This window comes from Synchiropus splendidus, chromosome 4, assembly GCF_027744825.2.
Source record: "Synchiropus splendidus isolate RoL2022-P1 chromosome 4, RoL_Sspl_1.0, whole genome shotgun sequence".
Classification (NCBI taxonomy): Eukaryota; Metazoa; Chordata; class Actinopteri; order Syngnathiformes; family Callionymidae; genus Synchiropus; species Synchiropus splendidus.
This window is the reverse complement of record NC_071337.1, coordinates 22,279,181-22,295,288: the sequence shown is the minus strand read 5'-3', so window position 1 is coordinate 22,295,288 and position 16,108 is coordinate 22,279,181.

Sequence of the window (16,108 nt, the reverse complement as noted above, 5' to 3'; positions counted from 1 at the left end):
TCATATTTCACCTACATGTAACCTACCCTGTCGATCAAAAAAATAATAAAATCGACATTAAATTGGATGAAGCGATGATCCCGCACTTCTCCACGAGACTGGTTAATTTATCCTGAGGTTATCTAACACTCCTCTTTGCTCTGAGAGCTTGTGGACATTGCAAGCTGGTGTGAAATATCTGCACTAGATGCTAGGTGGACATGATTTTGGGAGCCCTAATACCATCTCCAGGTTCTGTCTTCATCGAAGACTTGTGAGAAGAAGTGTTATATAAAGCCTTGTAATGTGGTTTCACATGATATAACTCATCCAAGGATAAAACTGCTCAGTCAATAGCACCTTCAAATCTTGTATTATTATTATTATTTTGTTATGAAGATGAATTTTTTCAAATCCCTTTTTATCATATTTTTTACGGCAGGTCATATTCCAGCAGCAGGTTTGACGTAAATCTTGTTACACAACAGCAGTGAGGTCTGACCTCGGCTTGATAACCCTCTGCAACCTCCATTAATAGCATGGGTCTGCCAGATTCTGTTTTATAATCAAAAACGCTTTCAAATCGATGAGTGCCCGAGTCATTCGCTTGGTAAATATCGAGAGCCATTTTAGTGAGACTGATGGAGCACTCGCCTCCTTTTTGCCCTCAGATCTTTCAGTCACTTCCATTGAGCATCTGGAACTCTACACTTCTAGCTCTGCTTCTTGTCTTAGTGCCAGGGCTGCGGTCTCTAAACCAGGGGTCTCAAAGTCCATTCACAATGGGGGCGGTAGAGGCAGTGTCCGGGCAGTGTTCCACGTGTTCTTGGCTTGAGGTGTTCCAACATGCATTGCAGGAGAGAGAGGTTGCACCAGTCTTCTATGTTTTCCACAGGACTGATGTCATCCAACTGACCAAGTCACACAGTTATAACAGCAGTGTTTTCAGTATGAGCATTTAGGTTAGATCGGTCCACATTGCACGGAATAGAAGCAGCTGGAGGGCTAGGGATGATGACCATCCATGGAGAGGTACCACTGTAACATGACTAAACTTGTACAGTACAACCACTAAATTTGCAACAACATTCCAAGTACATCATGAGGCTCCCCATCCCCTTGTTGTTGTGTCACATGTGACCCATGTCAGAAGTCTCCATTCGTTCCACCATACCTCCACTTCACTACTCTGGCTATGGCTACATCCAAATGCTTGAACTCATCACATCCTGAGTCATATTCGTCACTAGAGCAGCTTGCATGATTTTTTATTACAGTCGCGAAGTTGTGAGATGGATATTTCATCTCTGAAAACCCGCACTCTTTCTGGGAGAAGAAAATGCATTAAAAAGCGGCCGAAATTATAAGATTTATTCTTCACTCTGCTCTTTTTCAAGACGCAAATAATATGTTAAATTAAGCTTTTTCTTCTACCAAACAACTGTGACCCACACAATAGTACTGCATTATAGATGTTATTTACCTCTTTTTAAAAACATTGAAAACGCTGAAAGAGTCAAGAAAACACAGTTTTTGAGTTATTCTGCTCCCAAACTAACTAACCAAAGGATTCTACTGCTCTGAGATTGATCCAAAACCAGCATTCGCTGACGTTATTTGCAAAATAGTTACACCATCTTCATCACTCTTTTCCAAGAACGAAGACTGTTCTGAGACAAACACAGGTTTATCTTATCACAAAAAAACTCATAAAAGAGGTGAACACAACAAGATAAATGATCTTCCACGACAAAAAAAAAAAAAAAACACATTTCAAAATGTCATTATGTAACGGTCCTGTGACGCGAGTAAGATTCCACAATCCATGTTGCTGTGATTCCAGCATAAACTTTGACAGTTTAAAAAAGACCTGAGATGTTGCCTAGTTCATATGAGTGGCTTTTAATGCTTTATTAAAGCACCAAATTCTTATGTTTCTCTTCATGACTTTCCACTGCCTGGGCCAGGACTCTGTTGTATGCAGATGCACAGTGACTGAATACAAATATATCCACAGTTTTCGGTACTGTCTGTTTTGAAATGTTAATCTGCTGCCATTTCAGTGTGTTAGTGCCTTTCTTTCTATCCTCATCGTGACATCTCTCTCCTTTGTTTTACCTAAAACTTCCTCCATTTTCATTAAGTCTGCTTTGCACCTCCCAACCTCCCAATCTGACAAGCATTTTCTTCCTTTTATGAGGATTAGCTGCTGCTTTTAAGTACAGTGGGGAATTCCTGGAAACAGCCGGCTAATCCTCTATCTGTGTGGGAAAAGTGCAGCACTGTGCCAAACTGCGGTTCAACACTCCCAAGAAAGCATTCAAAGAAAAACAGGTCACATTGTTATGAAGTAAAAATCAACCTGTCACTGTTGTGAATTGAATTTCATGTTCAATGAATGTCACACATCAACAGCAGCAAATAAAAGTGATATTTCACCTAACCATAGAAATGTTGAGTACATAAATAAGTGGTTACTTAGCATATGGTTGGTAGAAGTTCCTCCTCATCAGGAGTTAGTAGCTAAATAGTCTTCACTTACAATAAACTAAAATCATACGACAGAAAAAAATAGATACATAATGCAAAATATTAATGAAGAATATGGATCATCTAGAACTAGAGAAATAGTTAAAAATAAAAAAGTAAAATAACAACATATAGCATCATTAGCAATAGGACATTACTAAAATGAATGATAAAAATGCAAATATAATCTAAACTATTAAAAGTTGTTGTAAGGAAGCTTTGCGGGAGCACTGTCTGCTTATGGAGAGCAGAACAGGTTGAGGTTTTGGCTACACGAGCAGAGAAGGTGAGATGGATCCAACAGATGACACATTTGTCATTTTCTATCTTTAGATTTAAATGTGCGGTACATATTGATGTCGGGTGACTCATAAATACCTTCACGTGATATTATTCGAGGCATCCGGATCGAGTGTCTTTTTCAAAGTCGCCCGCTGGCCTTTTGAAAACAGGTTGCCATCTGATATTGAAACGCCTCACTTGGCTTAGAGACGAGGCACCGCTTTTCGATGCTAACATGCGCTGGTTTCAACAATCTGGGATATGAATACGAGACGGGAGACGGGCATCTCCACCTTTAATATCACCAGGAAGCCGCCTGTATTTACCCTTGGCCGTTTCTGTTGGCTCAATAAGACATTTAAACTTAATTCACTGCTTCAATATGTTCAGGCAGGTTGGTACTTCCAGTTACATAACAGTCCCTTCGAACTGCTGCCGGATATCAGGATTAATTGTATTTAACGTTACAGATGTGACTCTAAGTGTGTAAATGTGCGCGCGTCCAGATTATATCACGATGAGTCAACTCACTTTTCTAAACACCAAAGTCAACCACTTGTCATCCACTAATGTGTATAAAATGGCACTGCACTGAAATTTAAAAAGTCATTTAAAGTGCTTCCATTTCAACCAATATAACAACAAAAGCACAAAAAGGTTTAGTGTTGCTAATTTTAAGCATCTGGCTATAACACCACCAGTGTGTATTATTATTATTATTATTATTATTATTATTATTATTATACTGTGACTCATTGCATGTGTATTCACCTGACAGCACCTCAACTTTCCTGTGACAGACGAACATTGTCATAAGCGTATGATTTTTGACGCAACAATATGCTAGTAAAACCAGTCGCGAAGCTGCTACAACAGAATTACAGTCATCTGCTTACCATAGTTCCCAAAGAGCAATAGGGTAATTATGATTTACCACATATTCATTATGTTAATTGATGTATTTTTTTCACATACACGCACGCAGATAAAAGCATGTCTAACATTGAACGTTAAAAGTGTGTCTGGGGTCATGTGACCTACATGTTCCTTTACACACCCACAAAACACTGCTGCTTTACAACCAACAGTTGTCTCACTTGAAAGGAAGGAAAGTGACCTCAATGACCGGCCTGGCCATGAGTCTGCCCATTGTGGTGGTCCAGACTGGTGTTGGACACTACAAAAACGCAATGTGGGTCAACCAAAGAAAAATATGAAAAAAGATGTGTCATCACATTGACTGTATTATGATCATTTTCCTAGATTATTATATGAATCTATTTGACCTGGTTCACCAGGGTTATGATGTCATGAAAAAAAGCAAATACTCTTGTTGCATGATTGACGGGGTATGAGTCAAGTATCAAGTGTCATGAAGTTATGGAAAATTATTGCGTTTACATCCCTGATGACTGATTTACAAGTCGATTTCGGCGGTGAGACTTGGTATCTCACAGGAACGTGGCTGCCCCTTTCACCTCTGGGATGTCAGAGATCACAGGCGGTTGTTTGAGTTGGTGTGTCTAACTGGAAGGTGCTCAGTGACACGTCGGTGGCGTCGCCACAGACGCTGGTGGCGTGACAGAAACAGAAATGACTGCCCCCAAAGAACAGACTAGGCCATCACTATGACTGGCTGCTGTTTAGGTAGAATACCAAGTCAAGAGTTTGAGTTTCATGCTGGAGACAAAAGAAATACTTTGGGGTATATCTTGGCCACAGTACAGGGAAAGATAGATTCCTGCCAGATTTCCAATTTCGGGCTTAAAACAAGAACATGTCAGAGGTCAAACCAAATCTGAACCACCGGAACAAAACAAGATTCTTCATGTCATGTCCTTTTGGGCCTTGGAACAAGAGCTTAAGGCCCATTACTGAGGCAAACTCAAGACACTAAAGACCATATGCTCCACATGGCTCATGACCTCGTTGACGCTCCGAGCTAAAAAGCAAGACGGGTTTGTGGACAAACAATATTTTATAGCTCAGGGCATAGACAGTGCTCTACAGTCATCATCTTGAGTTTCATTTCACAAACAAAAAAGTAAATAAATATCCTGTGTCTGTAAGCCAGACAAGTTATAAAGATCTCAACAACTCCAGATGTAAAACAGACCACAGTCTTATTCAAAACTCAAGACCAGAACAAGACAAGATGAAAACTGACTGGGTCCCACACCAAACTCAACCACAAGATGAAGGCATTGAGAGAAGACAGAGACTTTCCGCAGTCAACAATTTTCAGGCTTTGAATTTTGACGCTTTTAACTGGTTCAGATCCTAATGTTCATTCTCGTGCTGACAAATGAAGCAATTAGGGGATTGAGGCATCTTCAAAGCATGGTCCAACTGTCATGGCTGTCTGTGGGATCAGAACCAGTTGCTGGATTGGTGCAGGCTGACAGAAGACTGTGCAGATCGAGGGTAGATTAAACAAGGTTTATTAACGATAACATGAGAACACAAAAGACAAACAGGAAAAACGTGAAGGACGCGACGCAACCATCTGGCAGCGCAGACTGGAGCCCAGGTGTAGAAACCAGTGGAGTCTGATCAGCGGAATAGGATCCAGCTGCGCTGCTGTGAAGCTGAAGAAAGAGAAGGAAATGGCACAGGAACACAGGAAATAACAAAATAAAAGCAGAACAGAAACTAAACATGACATCAAGTGAGACAAAATTAAATTGGAAGGGGTCTAATGAACTGAGGAAACTTGCAAATAGAGACAGAAGGATTGGCACATACAGAAAAGACCCAGCTTGACACCAGAACTGGGTGTACAAGCAACTTCTGAATCACTTCCCTTTTCATCTGTCATTGGTCTAAAGTCCTTCAGCATTACTTCTAACTTTCAAATCATCCAAATCCTTAGGATCTGAACATGACTCAGGTTCATCAAGTCTGTGTTCGTCTCCGGCTGTGATGGGGATCGTGCTTCCCCATTTAGAAACTGCTGGATAGAAAACAAGACCTTGTTTCATTAGCAAACATCTGGAGCATTTGTCTTAGTGGAGTAAAACCCGAGCACCTCACACCATTTCCAGGAAAATACAGAGTACCTGCTATGTTTGCAAACACTGAACTCTCATCCCTGCTGCTTAGTACACCCATGTGAAACACTGTGAACTTCTGAGCGCACTCTCTCCTTCCCACCCTCCATCATTTGTAGGAACGTCTAAGCTAAGTGTGAAATATTATCTGGAATCACACTGCGGCCTGTGTCACCGAGACGACAAAAGGATACGGTGAAATACGACCAGGTCAACCAGCGCTTCTGTTAAGCTTTCCTTCTGCTTTGTGTCATTGAATTATAATTTTATCATTGTTACTAATATATTACTGTCACATGCTCTTTGATCAGGTATTTCATTCCGGACGATTTCTTTTCATTCAAGTGTCCTGCACAAGTCTTCCACACCAGTCTAGTACGTTCTACAACCTCTGGACATTTATTAACCCACTTGGCTGGCTCACCATTGACCCTGCTTGTGCTGCTGCACGATGAATGAACGTTACTGTTACTACAACTTTTTATCACTTTATTGCGAGCGTTAAACATTCTGCTGTTGTCAACACGCTATTTCCTGTCCATAAGATAAGATCCACCGGAAAGTAATATTTATCTTTACGCGTGCTGAATCCACATGACCTGTGAAGCAATCGTTTGAACTCACTGAACACCACGTTCCGCAGGAGTATACAGGAATTTTAAGTCACTAATACTGTTATGCCCGCGTGTGTACTACTTGTCTGAACCTGTGTGTTTTTGTGTGTCTAAATGAGGAGGTGTTTTGTTGGTTTTGACTACAATGTAATGTTTAAAGTAATTTTAAGGGTAGAATATGAATCCATAAAACAATAAACAACATTAATAATTCTATCAAAGTGAAAAGAAACGGGAGGGAGGTGACCAGCGTCACAGCAAGAACGTTCTCTCCCTGCTTGGGTTTGAAAACAAGTCCGTTCTGTGTTCAGTTTGCATGGGTTTCTTGTCGGTACACTGATTTCCTCCCACAGATAGAGTTTAGTTCATGATTGTTAATTGTCCAGAGGTGCAGGTGAGTGGTTATCCATCTTTATGTACAGTATGAGGGACCTTTCCAGGGTGTCCCCTGCCTCTCTCTTGAAGGTGCTGGGATAGACTCCATCCCACCTAGACCTAAATTGGGGAATAAGAAATGGATAATGAATGAGGTGAAAGTTTTGTGTTGTTGATGCTGAGATTGGCTGCGAGAGAAGAAGATGGTAACAAACCAAAGCACATTCTGTCGAACATAAGAACTTTTGTTGCCACATGAGGAAACAAAGGTGTCGCCAACAGCGTCTACAGGCATAGAAGAGCAGAAATAACATGACGTAACAATAAGAGAGTGGTGACGTGAATTGCTGTCTTATGAAACAACAGAAAAGGAAAGATTGCTTGTTTCAACATTTGTCATTTTTACTACGGATCAGTCTTTTCAATTTGTCTTTTTCCCACGATTCATATTTAGAGGTCATAGATTCTTTTGCTTACTTGTCAACAAATGATTTAGATGAGATTTCTATCAGCTGAATCTCATGAAGAGTCACTTGTGGCTCCAGAATCCAAAATGTGTAACCCTGGAGGAGAAGCTGTGACGTTTACAAGTCAGCTCCTTGGCTGCGGAGTAAGCCAAGAAGGAGGAACCAGCTCCACTTAGCCAGATCTGAATGAAACAGAATGCTTGGAATTGATTGACCAAGGTTTGAGCAATTATTTTAAAATGCACAGACAGCAGATTCAGTGTGCGTGTGGTCACAGGCGGGTTAAGAACAAGCCGTGTTGATGACTCAGCAGTTTATTGCTACTGGATTCCAGTTTATTGCTACTGGATTCCAAATTCAGGTCATAGGATTTCTTGGACTAAGAAGATGGGTCATGTTGAAGAGAAAGTCAATGGTTTTGACAATAACTGAAATAACAAAAAAAGGTCTCATCATTGGAAAGTTCCATTTCAGGGCGTGTCAGTTCCTCATAACTGTTGGGCGTGGTTAAATATCCACTTAAAAGAATTAACCTCTATTATTCCATGGCAGGTCAACCACTTCAGAACATACCTACGATTTCGAAGCTACGCCTTCAGCAGATTGATCTATTTACATGTAATATGTTTCTATTCTGCCTATCGTAGGCGCCTATTCTAGATCATTGTCAACCAACTTTGTTATCTTTGAGCAGTTCTAAAAACAATGTACTGATTTTCCTGTCGTCGCTTTGATAAAATGAAGTAAACTGCTTTGTTCACTCTAAAAATGTGGCCAAAAGGGTTAGTCAGAATATCAAAATTCTAACCAAGACTAGTATGGTACTCCTTTTCTATTGTATTTCATGCTTGACTTGAGGAGTAAAGCACTTTGAAAGCATTTAAGGACAGTCCTGTTTTGTTTCGTTTTTTTCCAATGAGTTCACCATCCACATCACTCATGTTCTGAATTTTGATGGAGCCATCACGTGTAACGTTCAAAGGACATTGTTCAGGAAACTCGAAGATTCTCCAGACCTCAATAACAAAGGACCATTGAAATCGTCCCAAGAATGTACAGATGTCATTTTAAAAGGCTTAGTTGTGGTTCTGGACCATAAGCGTAAAGGAAATGTGAAAGATAGTGGAGTCAAGAGACTTGGCCTGGGCCCCTCAGAAGAAATAAAAACACCTGAGTCGAGCCAGTTCATCTTAATTCTGCGTGTCTGAGCAGTCTATACTGAATGTGTTTATTCAGCTGCTATACTTTGAAGTCGTATGCCTCCTTGAGGCCTGGCATGACGCAGCAAAGACGCCCAACCTAAGCAAAGTTATTCACGGAAGTAGACTCTTAAAAAGCGTCAGCTATGAAGCTTTAATAATGATATGACTGGACGTAATTGTGCGTCTACAGATCTGAAGCTGGTTTAGCGGTGGCTTATCATTAGCAGGCCACGTCATGAAAACAGGGAAGCCATGTCTGACTTAGATGAAAAAAAGAAATGTTGAAAAGCTGAAGAAAGAGAACACTTCTTTTTGTGTCCAAAGGTGTGTGAGAGGAAAAAAACTGTTGAACTTCTGTTCCTTGGCACAGACGACATTTACATAACAGAACCTTGTTTGCGGAACACTTGATTGATAAAAAGGGACCCTATTTATTTAACCCAGATCACATGTTATCATGGCAACTGAAAGAAAGGAAACCAACTGGATTAAATATAGTTAACTGCTTTGTTCACTCTAAAAACAGCAACAAGATGATTCTGCTGCAGAAGACCTCGTAGTCATTTAACTGGGAAAGGTGGACCGCTGTGTTACGCACATGCATGTTGCATCAAGGGCGAACTGGCATTGATGGCAGTTGCTTTCGCAAGCGTTGTTTTGAAAAGCAAGCGCAACAGGTCAGAACAGAAAGATGAACATCCTCCTAGGGATTTTACCACATTTAAGTCACTGTCATGAAATAAGCTTGTTTTTAGACAGTTGCAAAGAGCAAACCGTATTGGCCAGCAACAAGATGTTATTCATGAAATGCAGTTTGGGAAAGGCTCTAGCAACATTGGCTGCATGTTTTCTATGAATTGGTTAAGTAGCTTTAGGGAGTATCTGAGGAAACATCCAAGAAACTCTGAACATTCCTTTCAAATATCAAGAATGCCTGGCTGATGGAGACTCCACTATGGCGAAGCTTGCTGGAATGATGGTGTTGATCTGACTTCACAAAACTTGGTGCTGCAAGTACTCCAGGCTACAGTAACCTGGACCTCGCCTGCCAATCTAAATTTCCTGACTTATGTATGTTTCAGTTGTTGAAGTCATGATGATGCTCTGTTTTGAAGTTAGTACTCACGAAGTTCTGCACGGCAAGTGTGCAGTTTAATGGTGCCAATAGTGCAGTGACAAGCTCCGTGTTTCTCGTCGGAGGCGTTTCTGACGTCAGCTGTGTACGGAGGCGGGCTGAGGGTTTCCTCCCGACCTATCACAGCAGAGTGGGCGTGGCCCTGGAGGAGGCTTTCAGCTACCGTGAAACAAAGCGTTTGCGATGAGCAGGGCTTATACACATTTTCTGGTGTCAATATTTTAAATCATAGAGAGTTTTGTGCCAACAGAAACATACTGATGTGTTCGATTGGTGTCCAATATCACTGCTCTTTTTTATATGTTATTATTGACGTGTTGGCAATAACAAGAAGTGATGTAACTCATCAATAAACAATGAAACAACACATCCTCACTCTCATGGCGTCATATATATATATATATATGGAAGGCAAACATTCTTTGAGTCCACTGAAACAACTATGCGTATTTGTCAACGTACAACATTGAAGGCTGCCTTTTTCGTCATTATAGGACGCAGAAGTCCTCTTTCCCAAGGTCAATATATGACGCCATGGGAGTGAGGATGAGTTGAAACAGATGAACAGATTTCTGCATAAGCTTTCCGCTTCTCTGCGGGTCTCAGTGCTGGCAGACTGAAAAGTTCCTGACGAATTATGGGGACAGGAGCCTTGAATTAGTGGGACTGCCTTTATGTAATCTTTAAACCGCAAACTAACAATGCATTTTCAGTTGAGTTAACAGTCTGAGTGAAACGTTAATCTTCGATTATCATTCTGCAAATGTGGCCGTGTCAACAGAAGAATGTATAAATCCTTCCAGGTATTTCAGAATTCTTAAGCAGGCCGTGGGTGAAAAAAAAATAGCTAAAGCACATGTCAAACTTAAGAGCTGGGCACTGAAGCTGGCCTGCCAAGTAATTTATGGTTCCTGCAATACCTATTGTTGGCTATTAAATTAAAATACGTATTTACAGTTCTGCAAAGATTAGATCACCAAAAATGCGATGCTACTTTTGTGGGAGAATTAGCCTCTAGCAGGGGCAGAGGAATGAGTGCGACATTGGGTGTGGCCAACATCAACACCATCCGTAAATGTGTTCACAAACATAATAAATAGCTGTGACAATAAAAGAAAAGCAAATGATCACTGCAACGTTCTATAGGAATGGGTCCTCTTCATTCATGAAACAATGAAAAAGAGAATATTTCTTAAATATATGACAAACAATGAGCTGTGTCCAGTGAAGAACAGTAAACGCATCCAGACAGTGGGACTATGCTGCCAGGATAATCCAGTTCATTGCTCAGATAAGCCTGCATGGGACATGTCTCCCTCAAATAAGATCGGACCGGGTACGTACACCTCAGCTTCAGAAAGAATGAGAATAGAGAAGTCGTGTCTTTAAACGTAAATGCTCCACTGGTCTTCTGGTCTATGTCTATGTTGGTGGTGAATACTCAAACCTGATATCTGTCATGTTGAAGATTGCAACAAGGACCACCTGCAGATGTACAGATGGGCTTCAACCACATCCACTAAGGTCAAGTTTTAAGGTTTTTGGCACTTCACTAGAACATCACCGGACATTGGCAACATTGCTAATCAGGTCAGGGCTGACCAACAAATGCATGGCTCCATTGTGTAAACATTTTGCAATGGTAATAAAACTTTAAACCTCATCGACCTGTGCTTCCTTCTTCTGTTCGACAGTCTTAGTAGTTCTTTGTGTCAAGTATTTTCAGATTGTTTCAGACCGTCTCTGTTAAGTTTACATACCTTCGATCATTCCAACTAAACAAGGAAAGTGGGCAGGAAAAAGTGACGACCACACCGGAGAATATTGAAGTTTATGCTGAAATATGGAGCTTTAACTTATTTCTGAAACCAATGGCAGTTCTTTCTCCTCAGCAAGACGCCACTATCGACGCTGTATGTAAGTCAGGACAAACAGCAGCTAACAGACAGAGATATTGACTTGGTCCAACTGTTTTCCAGAAGAAAACATGGTCGTGTCACATGAGATTTCATTTCACATATGATTTCACATCATACACCCAGTTACCTCTATATCACAAATTAAATTAGATTGCTGTTTTATATACATTTTTGTGACATACGACTCAAATTCACATCATATTTTAAACATGGTAGATGAGACATTCTAACATTTGCAGTGCAACTCAGATTTATTATGGGGTTAATGTAAGGCTAGCATATTTTGGGGTGACTTGCCTTTTCCATTTATTAGCACTAAAGTCTCCAAAAAAGTGCCATTTAAACCCCCCACATGACGACTCCTAAAATAGCCTCTGCTCACAACACCCACAATATGATAATATATAGGGTTGTTTCAGTGAGCGCCTCCCTCACACTCCCTCACTGATGAAACCTTGTTCCTTGAGAGGTTAACATGAACTTGTTTTGAATCGACAAATTCTCTTTCCTGCGTGTGATGAACAGCAATGCCAAACACTTTTATTTAAATTATTAATTTATTCAAAGGGGAACATAATGCCGGTGCACATGCAGGATCATTGCACAGCTGTAACCAGCCTGACAAGAAAATTTCGAAATTTCAGGTCACCAAACCGAAACGTAGACACTGGCTCGGTCTGTGTTTACCGAGGAGGGATTTGCTGTTGGATGCTTCACCGCACTGACTTTGGTTGTATGTTGCGTTGCATAGGTATGTTCATGTTATTGTTTGAGCTTTTCAGCCAAGAGTCGCCAGGTGAAGTCCATTATCTGGCTTTTACCTACTGGAACGTTAAGTTTGAGGTTCAAATCCAGACAACATAAAAGGCATCTGACACATCGAAAGTGTTGGTCTACATCTGAAAGTATGATTAGTTAATTATGCATTTACAAATTTGGGCTCGATATTTCACATTCGTCTATCAGATTAAAGACAGTAAAACCCTTCAATATCCCTGCAGTTACATAACGGTACACAGAATGCCAACCTGCTGACCGGTTCATGCATTCTCTCCCCTCCAGCAACTTCTAAGACACAAGCTCTTTTAATCTCTCGTTTGTTTTTTGTCTTAATTCAATGTAAAATGAATGATGCAAACTGTTTTTTTTTTTTTCAACATGATCTATGTCATGCTCATAAGCAAGCCACAAAAGACAATTCTTTGAAAAGCGACCTCCTGTCTCTATTTAGCTTCCGCTAGTTTTCACCAACATGAAACGTGTGAACTTTTCTTTCGCTGCACAGAAGCATGTTTACGTGCTTTAATGTCAGTTCCATATTTATGTCACCAAACCACCGCGTTTGTTCACAAAGAGCTGAAATCAGGTCAGAATGTGTGAGAAATACAAGATGAATATGAGAGTTATGTGAATGAATGCTTGAGCCTCTTGACATCTGCTCCTCCTCTCGCTCGAGTTACACGTAGACCAGGGTCACATTAATATTGAGATGTCTTTATCTCCCACCACTCTATATCTCTCTGCACAATCTCCTTTTAAATGAAGCAAGAGCTTGTTGCACAATCAGGAATGAACAGACATGAACACTGGCTGGATGAGAGTTGTGTCAACTCCTCATCAACACGCCCAAAATATTGTAAAACATACACTGCATTTTATTACTGAAAAGATTTTTGTTTTTTGCTTTTTTCCATGAAGCAGCGTGTCAAGAGCAGAAAACAACCTAGTATTGGACAGTCGAGAGATCATTCTAACCTCAGAAAAGCTGCTACACGCTACACGTTAATGTTGCTCTCCGTTTTTTTGGGTGTGATTAAATTGTTCTGTTGATACAGTGACTTTAATAGCCTATTTTTCTCAAAAAAAACAACTCTTCCTGGAAGACTATTATCATGTGTATCACATCAGACTTCAACAATTGGCTTTATCTTAGAACATCAGAGCCAATGTAATGTTGTGAAGCTTGAATTTGGTGAGGAAAAATCTCTTGTCACAGCTAGTAGCAATGACATAAGACTGTACAAATGCATTCCCATATTCCCGACATATCAGAATCAGAAGACTCTGAATCAGAATTTAATTTATTGCCATGGTCAGTGGGGAGCCCACCAACTAGCAAAGTGTTAAATAAATAAATAAAAATAAAAAATAAATGCATAAACACATATAATAGGGAGGTTCTGGTCTGGATGGACCGTAGCCTCCTGACAGAGGGAAGGGAAACAAACAGTCCATGTCCAGGATGAGAAGGGTCGGCTCTGATCCGACCTGCACGTCTCTGGGTCCTGGAGACATACAGGTCCTGAAGAGGTGGCAGGTTGCAACCGATCACCTTCTCAGCAGAACATGTATGGTTGATATTAACCATGCAAATAAGATGTCGGTCTTGAGTCAGATGCAGTTACAGTTATACACATGCACAACAGAGTCCAATGATGCATTATGACATTATATCTAGTTTTCATGTGATGTCCCTCAACTTCGTTCACATACAGTACAGTATGGAGGCATGTATAGTGTAGGACTCTTAGGCAAGGAACATGAAGGTTCTTAGAATAAATCAAGTTCCCTGTGGCTTCCTAGTCTTCTTAGAATTTCTGTTCCTTAAAAGAATCAATGTATCCTCCAGATGGAATTGAAGCCACAGTTCCTGCTTACAAGTGACTCAGAGAATACCACGAAAGAAGTTTAGGATTTGTCTGACCTTTTGCTTTTTAGCCCTATTTTTGGTGCATTTAAAGTTCACGTACTGCCAGTGTATTAGTCAGCAGAGAAAATGGAGAAGCAAAGAAACTGCACAGTGAAAATATTGCATAATGGAGACCAATATACAGTCATGATATTTAAATTCACATTAAAAAAGCGACTTGAATTAACATGTATTTGTATGTAGGCACATCCGTTCATTATGATTGGCAGCAGTGGCGGCTCTGTGGCGCGACGCACATTCAATGTGCACACTCATGGAGGGGTTTGGTTTCAGATTAGATCAAGTTAGATTTGTTTACCATTTAAAGTAGCAGTTGTAGACCCACACATTTGAGGAAAACACAGACAATGAGAGGAGCACCAGTGGGGCGGCCCCTGTCAGGAATTAAAAAGGATCTGTGGTCTGCAGTCCTGAGTCCTCAAACTACAGTGTCCTACCCTCCAGGAAACCAATGGTGGAATGTCTTGGCCATGGTGAGGACGACCACATGAAAAAGAATGTGCTGATAAGAAGTAAAATGAGAGGAATGACAAGGGAAAGATGGCAAGACAATGTAATCAGGAGCAAAGATTCAATTGCTTAAAAAAAATGCAAAAAAGCCTGTTCTGCACGTCTGGAACCACAGAGGAAAATCATGCAACAGAAATACATAACAGTGAATTGCACCATTCGAAGGTCTTTCAAAGTGCAAGAGTCTTGCTTGGTAAAAACCTGGAGCCAGAAGGAAGTACAAAGCGGCAAAAATTAAACTGTACCTCCTGTTTCTTGGGGGTTCTAGTTTACATCAATGGAACATTTCTGCGAGCCTGTGTCCATTACAGCAGAGTGAGTCCCCTCCTCTTCCCGCCACAGAACATTTAGTTTCATCAGACACACGTCTGTTCCGAAAGAGGAAGAGGTTGCCGGAAACTGAGCACAAAAAAAAAAAACTCAATTGATATCCTGTGTATGAGGGACGTCGCCAAAGCAAGAGAAGCGACCAGTCAGGAAGTCAGGGGCAGTTATCATGGACGGATGCAGATGACGGATCACTGATTCACTCAGTAACTATTTTGCCTTTGTCATAATAACAATGACTGTACAGTCCAGACCCTCAAGTGACCTGTGGGTGAATTCATCTGAAGGCTTCACATGAGCCATACATATATGGAGAAGGGCTTCAAACATCACATTTTGAGCCCTGGTTTCAGTACTTGACACCAGTACTGCACTTTACTGCAGATTTATTTATGGCCTGGAGGCCGTATATCTGAGTGTGTGCGTACAGTAGATGTGTGTTCATATCCCACCTAATCCTCTCAGCCATAGAGGGCTCTTTCAATTCCTGTGCCAAAGCGCTGCCCCAACTTCTCAAGCACAGTGAACCGACTCACCTCGATCTGCCCTTTTCCCTGTTTTTTTTTTTTCCCGCCTGCTGCTCCTTAATACCTCCCACCTAAATTTATGTTTAGAGAACCAGACTCACGCAGTTACATTACTGCTACACCACAGAGAGGTAAACTGTCTACGTGTGTCTTACATTCAAAGCTTATTTGGTTTAATTTTACAAAAACCATCACCACCATTTGGCTAACAATCACAACTGTAGCACAAATGACGTGAATGGCATGACCTCTGGCTTAGATGTCCGTCGTCCGACTTTGCGACCCAATCCCACTCATCCCACCGCTGTCCAACAAAGTCAGCGGGTTCACATCGTAGACTGAGAACTATACACGGTGGAAAGTTTTGGGAGAGTGAGAGGAGCCGCCGACCCTCAGGGGGGCCTCTGAGGCTAACGTGATCCCATCCATTTGTGCGGCTGTCATAAGGAATGCGCCCACTAAACCACTTTCCCACCACAAAG